Raw genomic sequence first — 10832 nt, forward strand, 5'->3', positions numbered from 1 at the left:
CTGCATGATTTTGACAATAAGGGGACATGAGAATTTGCCAGGACCTGAAAAAGCCATGGTGAATAGGACCTCTGATGCCTCAGGGATTGGATTTGTGTCATTTCTTCTGGTGTGCAGACCAGACCAGGAGACCAAGAGGTATCTAGAATGGATCTTGCAGGAGAGACATGATAAGTAACATTTGCAACACTGAGACCAGCTACAATGGGGGGATCTGTGTGTAGATCACCACTCTAACTCTCTCTTATAAGTTTTCCCTGAAGGAGCTGTTCCCTGGTGAGATGAATTCATACAAGTCAAGTGGATCTGTGTGGCACAAATTGTGGACTGTAATGGAAACTGTGATAGCTTTGATGTACCACCTAAATCTCCCTTTAAGGACCAAAATACTAATCCCCCATTGCTGTGAGTTTTGGTAAGTGATGGCTCATAGCTTCCGAAAGAATTGCCCTTGGTCAAAGGGAACTACATTTCCCAAGGTTACATCCCTCCAGTGAGGGGCAGCCTGTATCTATTGACTAGTCAATGTGGGGTTACAAAGGTTCCCACTATGGCTTAATTCCAGACACTTCTGAAGGGCCATTCCATCTCCACACTTGCGCATGAAATGGATTTTCTATCATGCTTCAACATGTACCTCTCAACAATCAGGCTTCCATCACATACTTATGGAATGTAATTCTAAGAGTACACTGTAACAAACCTCCTGTGTGCACATTTGTGCCTCAGAACTTCTTTTCCAGGAAACCAGCCCGAGACAAATACTAAAGTGTTCACGGGTCTGCAGTGAAGCAGCCCAAATTAACATGAATATCATTTCTTCAGTTTTGGCTAGAACCATATGAAGTCAGGCAACACTACAATTTTCTCTCTGGTCTTATTGTGATGATGGAAAGATGTTTAGTAAGTAGGATTCACTGGATGTGGAACTGACTGAGACTTGAGTGAGTATAAAGGAGAGTCAAAGGGTATTGTAAAGGCTTTGACTTGGGTAACTGGGTGAAGGGGAGTACGATTTACAGAGATAAACAAGAGGAGCAAGTGGTAGCAAGAGGTAGAATATCAGAAGGAGATAGTAGCAAGATACATTTCTTTTCCTCTTGTAGTTTGTCTAGCCACTCTTAATATCTACTTTGCTGGCTCTCTCTTCTCAATGCTCTACTTAAAATCAGAGTTCCAAGAGCTTATCCTTAGCCCTCTTCTCTTCTCCTTTGACATGACCTTCTTTGGTACTCCTGACACGGATAGGGACTTAGTGTGCACCTGTACCTACTATGTCTACAACCTAGACCCTCTAGTTTGTCTAAACGTATATTTCAAATACCAACTAGAAAACCCTACCTAGACATCCCCAAAAAAATAATAGAAGGAAAGCATAAATCTGCCCTTCTCGTATTCTGTATTTAGAGAATGTCATTCTGATGCAGAAGAAAGAAATCTAGGAGTCAATTTGATTTTTTCCCTTTTCCTACTCCTAAATTCAATATTCAGTGATTTGGCAGGTGACCAATATGGTGGAGTAGAAAGACCCAAAACTCACCTCTTACCATGGACACACCAAAATTACTACTTACAGAACAGCTATCTATGAGAACTAGCAGAAAAGATTTTCCACAACTAAAGACATAAAGAAGGAACCACAATGAGACAGGAGGAGGGACAGAGACACGATATTGTCATGATCCAGACCCCCAGGTCAGTGACCCACAAATGGGAGGACTATCACAAGTGTAGAGGTCCTCCCCAAGGAGTGAGGGGTCCAAGCCCCACATCAGGCTCCCCAGCCCAAGGGTGCTGCACCAGGAAGACAAGACCCCAGAAAGTCTCACTTGAAAACCAGCGGGATTATATTCAGGAGAGCCAGAGAGCTGCAGGAAACAGAGTCCACTCTTAAATGGGGCACGCAAAATCTCACAAGCTCCAAGTCCTAGCACACAGGTAGTAGTTTGAAAGGAGCCTGGGTCAGACCCACTGGCTGATCCTGGAGAGCCCCCTGGAGAGGCAGAAGGGAACTGGGACTCCCGCTGGAGACGTTGGTAGCAGCCAGTTTGAGGAGCTTGTTCTACCTCAATAACGCTGGAGCTGGCAACATCAAAGGATTTTGGAATCCTTCCTCTAGCCTATTGGCACTGGGGACCTGCACCCACCCTCCAGCAAAAGGAAGACCAGCAATGGACAAAGAGGGACCGTATTTCTCCTACCCCATCTCCCTGAACCCTGGGCTTTTTTGGAGCCCCTGAAGTTTGGTGGGTGGGGGAAGGCTTGTGGTAATTAAAACTTGACTCTTCAGTGAGAGGAGCGTCCTGATGCACAACATCAAGGTCTCCCCCCTTCAATTATCTCGCAGTGGTTAAGAGGCTATTCGGGGGCTCAGGCAATGCCCTGAGTTTCATGTGCCGGACCAATAATGTCAAGGTTTGGCTCTGTTGAGCTCCATTTTAAGGTATGCAGAGCAGCTAGAAGCCACTACCCCAACCCAGAGTCTCCCATTCCTCATCCTCTTTACCTCTGGTCTAGACAGCACCTTCTTTCTCACCGAAGACATAGAACAGACAACCACAAACTGGTTCCCCACCGTGTGTCACAGGCTACAGTTTTCCCATCCAGTAGTAAGGAACGGAAGTCTCACTGACTTTTGACCCATCTTAGCCTGAAAAACAATTCCTGACAATCAAACAGGGTTTCTGATTTTTTTGGTGGGTGGAGGTGGCTCTTCAAACTTCAAGCAATAGAGCCAGCTAGCTTACGCAACAAAAGGAGGGTTCTTGAAAGGATATTGGGGCAGCTTAGAAAATCAAAAGAAGATTTGAAGAAACAGGTCTCAGAAAGGCAGGGATGAGGGTACCTCTGGAGCCCGGGCAGCAGGAATCTGGAACTTGTACTCTGAAGCCATTAAAATGACTCAGCCCAACAATTTCCCTTCTGTGCATCTCTTCAGCCAAGTTTCAAATTCCCAGGACAGAAATGTTTGCTCAGAATGATTCTCCAGCAACCTCATACATATTTCACATCCAGTCGACCCTAGCTGTGAAAGATTAATCCAAGGGCAGAGATACCCCATTTAAGATGGTCAGTTTAGTTCAAATGTATTCATCCATGGCCATGAATAAATGGCTCTTTTATCAGTAGGCAGGGAATAGGCTCTTCTCTGAAGAAGTGCCCTTCCCTCACTTCCTGCCTTTTGGAAGACTAATGCATTTCTGGGTAGCTATTGTGATGCTGCATTGACCGGGGCAAGGAACAGCTTCGTCTTCCACGCACTTGAGTTTCATACAATCTTCATCTCTATGTGTTAGTATATTAACGCACCTTTGATGGGCTGCTCTTCATACACCAATGGATAAACATTTGCAGCTACCGAGCAGTTATATTGCCCACCAGATTAACGGTTCCATTGTGGCAGCACCACCATCTCTGACTACATAGCAGAGTTTGGGCACTTATACTTGATGTATTTGACACTTTTATCTGTATAAACAAAAGCTACCTTCTGTCTGTATATAAAAACATCACACAAAACTGCTGGATGGATTTCACTAAATTTGGAATTTATTTGGGGGGTGGTCTGCCTTAAAATCTAGACCATTCATAGGCTCAAAACTTTCTTGGCTAGACCTTCAAAGCACCTCAAGAGCACGAGCAGTCACCCTCTAGAGCAGCAGGATATAAAGTCCCAAAGGAGGCCAAAGACAGAGAAAACAATGTGATTTCAAGTATAACTTAAGATACGGTCCCCAGTTGAAGGGCACAAGAACAAATGCTCTGAATGACAAGAGTTGGAATTTGGAATCCAGTTGCTTCACACAGGGGCAAATCCCGGTAGTGAACTCCAGGTTGAGTTACATCAGGAACTGACTTATTAAAGAATAGTTAATGACTTTTCTGAGCAATGCCAGGAAAGCAGCAAATAATTTTACAAAATAACTGGAAAATGTAAAAATGAAAGCACCACATTTTTTTAGTAAAAAAGAAACATACGGTCTCAGAAAATGATTGCTGAGGAGAAGAAAAAAATTATCTGGCATTCTTAAAAACTAGAAACCTTTTTTTTTGGTTACATTAGGTGATACTTTGGCTTAAGCCAGAAGACTCTGTATTTAGTGCAAAGGGAAAGAACATAATTTAAAATAATATATGCAATGCTAGAATTATATCATCAAAAATGTATCTTAAAGGCCTGGGGTATTTATCTATGCTGTATATTATATTTTTACATGAAACAAGATAACATTTTTAAGTAATAACCACTATGTCTTATGTTTTCTCCAGCCCCAAATGCACACACAAACACACACACACACACACCCCATTTAACTTCTTCACTTATGCACTAGGGTGGATACATCCTGGTTTGCCCAGCCTACACCTGTTATCTTGGAATAATTATTCAGAGTGTCTCCTTTTACTACCAAAAGTGCCTGTTTCATTTTTATGATCATCCTACCTAAGACCTTTCTTTTCAGGTCAACTAGCTAGAAATGAATTTTTTTTAACATCTTTATTGGAGTATAATTGCTTTATATTGTTGTGTTAGTTGCTGCTGTATAACAAAGTGAATCTGCTATACATATACATATATCCTCATATCCCCTCCCTCTTGCGTCTCCCTCCCACCTTCCCTATCCCACCCCTCTAAGTGGTCACAAAGCACTGAGCTGATCTCCCTGTGCTACGCGGCTGCTTCCCACTAGCTATCTATTTTACATTTGGTAGTGAATATATGTCAATGCCACTCTCTCACTTCATCTTACCCTTCCCCCTCCCTGTGTCCTCAAGTCCATTCTCTACGTCTGCGTCTTTATTCCTGTCCTGCCCCTAGGTTCTTCAGAACCATTTAGAAATGAATTATTAAACCTAAAAGCAAGTGACCATGTCATAGGAGGGAAACTGTCAAGGTGAAGTGAGCAAATTTTTTACTTTGGGTTCAAAAATCTTTGTCCAAGTGTAAGAAAGATTTAGCAAGGCATTGTATTTAGCAAGTCCTGTCCTCTATGTCATTCCCTCAACCCCAAAACTAGCCAAAGATCTTCTAAGCTGGAGAAGGAGTGTCTGAGAGGAAACAAGAGGGTAGGAGCTTTTAAGACTCAAAAAAAAAAAAAATTGAGAGAGAGAGTAGGAGCTGATAAAGAACTTTGGTCAGGGTACACACCCCACCATCCACAACGGAGACAATGAACTCACCCACTCAGTAGGAAACAAAGGAGGTGCATTTACATAGAGAATTTGAAAACAATAATAAAACTTAACCCAGTCTCTGTTTTATTATCACCGAGCATCGGTGACTTTCATGTAAATGATAAGCTCCTTCTAACCAACCAAAAACAATATTTTGTTGGTCTAGGTTCTAAATAATTGATGTGATTACTGTTGTTTTTTGTTTTTATTTATTTATTTATTTATTTTTGGCTGCATTGGGTCTTCCTTGCTGCCCGCAGGCTTTCTCTAGTTGCGGCGAGGCAGGGGGCTACTCTTCGTTGCGGTGCGCGGACTTCTCATTGCAGTGGCTTCTCTTGTTGCAGAGCACAGGCTCTAGGGCGCAGGCTTCAGTAGTTGTGGTGCTCAGGCTCAGTAGCTGTGGCTCACGGGCTTAGCTGCTCTGAGGCATGTGGTAGCTTCCTGGACCAGGGATCGAACCCGTGTCCCCTGCATTGGCAGGCGGTCTCTTAACCACTGTGCCACCAGGGAAGTCCCTACTGTTAAGTTTTAATAATATATCTGCAGGCTTCAAATTAGCACATTTTGTTACTTATCACTTAATAAATATTGTACCCTACATGGACATTGATTTGGAGAACTCCCAGTTTTCCAGTTGGTTTCAGGCATCTGTGGGCCCAGCTACACACATTCATTTCAAGAACAAGTTCGTGAGGATTCAGAATCATACCAGCTCACTTTGCAGACATAAGAATGTCTGCAGTCCCTGTGGTATGACATATTCCTGACTTTAAATAGAGGATTCAAAATAAACAATGAAAGCATAGTGATTGGAAAGATAGAGAACCTGAACTTGAATGACTTTGACTATGTCATTTTGTGTGACAACTTGAAGTTTTATCTGTGTTTAAAATTTAAAACAGTAAAACAAAAACTGTGAGATGTAAATTTTTGTTCGGTGAGTGAACATTTCATTTTGCATATGAAATATTTTACTGAATTTGAATAATATTTTTACATTGAATTTTACAGTTTTTAAGTGATTAACTCATTTAAAACTAAAGAGAAAAATTAGGAAAACAAAATATTATATCAGTGGTACAATTTAATAGTTGCCTAGATTGTACCTTTTGGTCATGTTTCCTTTTTTTTTAATTTGCTTACTGGACAGTTATTTACATAAAATGTTATTATATAAGGCTGTAGCTAAAGAACTAAAGTTCAAGCTGTAAGGTAGAATTAAAACTTTTGAGTAAATAGTTGTGCTTTGTAATTTTTTTTTACTTTATTCTGTTGTTTTTGTTGCATGGTTATGTATACGAAGTTTAAAATTTTTTTTCACTATATATTTTATTCTGGCTATTATTATTATTTGTTTCATTTCATGACTATTACCAAAAATAATTTTGACATAGAGGATAAAGTGCTTAAAATATGACCCATTCCAGGTGACATGTATGCCAGGTTCTGTCCCCCTCAAATTAGGGAAATGAGAGCGGAAGGAATCTGTGCCCCACTCCCAAGGGAGGCTTTTGTCAGCTGACTGCATTCTAGTCTGGAATTTTCTTTTTTTTTTTTTTTTTTGGCCACACCACGTGGTTTGTGGGATCTTAGTTCCCCGACCAGGGATTGAACCCAAGGCCACTGCAGTGAAAGCGCCGAATCCTAACCACTGGACCTCCAGGGAAATCCCCTGCATTCTAGTCTGGATGTTCCCCTGCCCCAAGATAAGGAAGCAGCAGAGTAGAGGCAACTATATGTCAGAAAGGGCGTGATGACAGACCCAAGACTCTCAAGGCCTCCAAACAGGCCAAGAGAACAGCTAAAGCTAAGAACTGATGGCTTGAAATAAGTGAAGCGGATTAAGAGGTACAAACCTCCAGTTATAAAATAAGCCACAAGGATGTAATGTACAGCATTAAGGAGTACAGTCCATAATATTATATTTAACTTGGTATGGGGACAGATGGTTACTAGACATCGTGGTGATCAGTTCATAATGTATGCAAATGTCAAATCACTGTGTAGCATACCTGAAACTAACATAATATGCACGTCAACTATATTTCCATTTTTAAAAAGGGGGTTGGGGGCCGATGGCTTGAAGAGTTTCAGAGTCTTGAGGAGGGTGCGCCCTACTGGAAAGTGGTATGAACTGCACCTTTGGGAAAGGAACAAACCTGCAAGTTCCTCAGCAAGATGCTGGGTCAGAGGGACAGTCACAGACCGAGACAGGATAAGTTCAATTGGGGCAGATGCAAGCATAGGACAGAGGGGAGTAGAAGACTGGACTCCAGCCTCCTCCCGTGTCACTTAGGTACCATTCTTGGGCAAAAGAAAGAGAAGAAAATATTCTGAAATGGCTCAATTTAAACCTGAAATGACTGAGTTTACCAGTGCTGTCTGCCATCAGACAGAATTGGGACTCCAAGCAGAGGTGAAGTTATATTCTTTTTCTCTAAGTTACACTTTTGCACAAACTAGTTACCTGGCTGTAAAGAAAGTCCCATCTGCAACTTTTACATTACTGAGTAAAATCCAAACACCCCTAAAATGGAAATCATTTTCACATTTGCCGACAGGATCCCATTGATAGCATATGCGGAGGGCAGGCAACCCTGTGGTTTTCTCTCCTGTGGGTGTCTCTTCCAGAGGCTGAATTTCTCAAGGAGTCTCTATCACTGAATCTCCAGAAACTGACACACTGCCCAGAAAACGGTAGGTGCGGTGAAAAGTGTGTGCTGCCCGGTTCCCCGTCTTTAGGTCTGAGGGGCAAATTCCCCCAACTGCTAGGATTGGTGGTGGTTGACAGCTCCCAGCTGAGTCCCTCTCTTGGAAGGTCACCCCCGCATCCTTGGCAGCTGGCAGCCACACACTAGTAAATGGAGAGGTGGAGGGGGCTGCCCTCTTGCCTCGACGCAGGACCACTCTGTAAGGCCATCCCAGCCCCAGAGCTCCCTTTAGGCTGGCTTGGGCCTCTGCTGGGACCACATCACAGTTCAGCTTCTCCCCTGCCCCAGCCTGCTTCCTCCACTTTCCCCAGTAAGCTTCCTGCCCACGAACCTCCACCTCAGAGTCTCTGTTTTCCACGGAGCCCGATCTGTAACCATAGATTCTCTACGATGCTGAATTGAACTAAAACCACAAAAACTGTATACCCCAAAACACACATTTCCTATGGAATAACCTAAGGGGGGAAATCTGTTAACAAGTGCTACCCGTGTATCTCACTACATGTAAAGCTTCTCTAAGGAATCCCAGCCATGAGTCTGGACAGAACGATCAGCTTCTGTGCACTAGGTCGTGTTTGGGGTCCTACTGGGAGCGGAAGAGCAAAGATGTAAGATCATAAGGCGTACTGTGGTCATTTGCTGTTTCTGCCCGCCTGGCTCCTTCACTTCCTAATCCACAATAATCACACAGTTCTGGAGAACTGGCCCATCAGGGTATTTTGACGCTGATGTTATGAGGCCTAAATCCAGATGTGCTCTTTTCTGTTCCAGGATTTGACAGTCACTTAAGCCAGTAAGTTCGTCACTTTGCTTAAGCAATTTTGTTGTTGAGTATTCTGTCCCTTGAAACTAAGAGAGTCCTAATACAGGTCTACTTGTGGCTCAGGGAATATCCAGAGGTGAGACTTCAAGACGTCTCTAACAGGTTATTTCCCTGTATTTGGAGGGTGACAGCTCAACCATGCCAAATATCCTTCTTTCCACACTTTTCTTAATATTATATATCTAGCCGGGTCCTCGTGTTTGAGGTCTGGGTAGTGCCCTTAAACAGACAAGGCTCAGGGAGCCTCTCCCACCCCACCCTTCCGGAGCCCAGCCTTGCAGAGTAGAAGTCCTGAGTGTGAGCCCCCAAAAGGCAGTTTCATCAGTTTAGAGCACTGTTTTCCTGTTGCCCTGCGAAGCCCCAGGGCTGCCACCCATGGGGCATAGAGGAACGGAAGAACAGAACCCTCAGTGTCTGCGTGTGAGTGAGAAATACTGAAACTTCTTGTTTTAGCCCCCTGAGCCGAGATGGTGGTGAAGGCTGCTCCTGCTACAGTGTGCCAGACTGGGATCCCTGAGACGCCAGAGCTGCCCTCCCGATGGGTTTCAGCGTCCGGGCAAGCTCTGCTGCGGCCACTGGTGGGTGGCCCTGTGCAGCATCAATCCTGGAAGTGGATTCCCACCAAAGCGGTTCTGAGGATCCATGGCTCCCGAGTTCCTCCCAGGATTTGAGTTTTTTCCCACCACCTCCCGGGAAAGAGGACACACCTTGTCGCTTCAGCCCTGTGAGAGACACTGCATTTGGGTAATCACAATTCAGTGTCTGTACCCTGCAGGGGCTTTCTGTCCCAAAGGTATCACAGGTCAGCTCGAAAGCTTATCCTACTCATGAATATCTATTACTATTCACCCAAAAGCCAAGGTCTGGTATTAGGATTATATGCAATTAATTCTGCCTCTGCTGTGAGCCCCGTGGATGACTATCCCTTTCTCCCTGCCCACATTTCCCGTTTCAATTGTGCATCTTCGGGCCTTAAATACCCTCTTCCGGTACTTATCTCTGGGTTCGTGATAAAGCAGCTCTTGATTTTAAAGTCCTTATTTTGCCAAGTGGAGACATGACTGCTGTAAACATTTACCCAGTTGGAGCACTGTGTAAAGCTGGGTGAGTGGGTGCTACTTGTTCACGGGGGCCAAGTCTGTAATGGAGATAATGAACACATAGAGCCACAGGGCGACTGAAGGTCATCCAAAAGCATTTAAAACAGCACAGGGATAAATTAGGAGGCTGTGATTAACCTATACACGCTACTATATATAAAATAGATAACCAACAAGGAACTACTGTATAGCACAAGGAACTCTACTCAATACTCCGTAATGACCTATATGTGAAAAGGACCTGAAAAATAATGGGTATATGTATATGTATAACTGAACCACTTTGCTGTACATCTGAAACTGACACAACATTGTAAATCAACTATACCCCAATATAAAATAAAAATTACATTAAAAAAATTGTTTTAATAAAATTTACTATAAATTTTAAAAAAAGAAAGAAACAGCGCCTGGAACAGCGTGAACGCTCCGCGAATGTCACTGCTGTCCTTGTCATTATTACTTTATTCCCCTCAGCTGTTGGCGGAGCCCGTCCGCCAGGGCTTCGGGTCTAGCACACGCCCCCCAGGCTGCCCAAGTGAAGCTCTGGGCCCTGCCTAACCCAGAGCTGCTCCATTTTTCCCGTTTCACTCATCAGGCAGCTCGATGATATTATGCCTAAAGGGAGGGTTCTGATGCTCATGCAAAGTGCAGAAGCCAGGGCTCTGGAAAATCCACTAAAGCCAGCCAGACCTCCCTTGTCTTTCCAACTCAGAACTCTCCCTGCCACCAGGCTCACGGCTCGCAGCATCAAGCAAAGGTTGGGGGAGCCATCCTGCATCAAGATGGAAATGCCAGGAACCTGTGGCCTCCATTGATTTCTTTTCAAACGCCCTTCTTTTGAAACGGAACTGGAAGAACCCCAAATTACTCATTTACAAGGCACCCCCCCCATGTTGCTACAAACTCAAATATGCTTTAACTTTGAAGTTGAACTTTAAGCAATCTTTCTGAAAACACACAGAAAAAATTAAGTCTTTTTATATTTAACCTAGCAAACCGAATATATTTTTTTTAATACCC

Source organism: Eschrichtius robustus, chromosome 11 (assembly GCF_028021215.1).
Source record: "Eschrichtius robustus isolate mEscRob2 chromosome 11, mEscRob2.pri, whole genome shotgun sequence".
NCBI classification, from domain to species: domain Eukaryota; kingdom Metazoa; phylum Chordata; class Mammalia; order Artiodactyla; family Eschrichtiidae; genus Eschrichtius; species Eschrichtius robustus.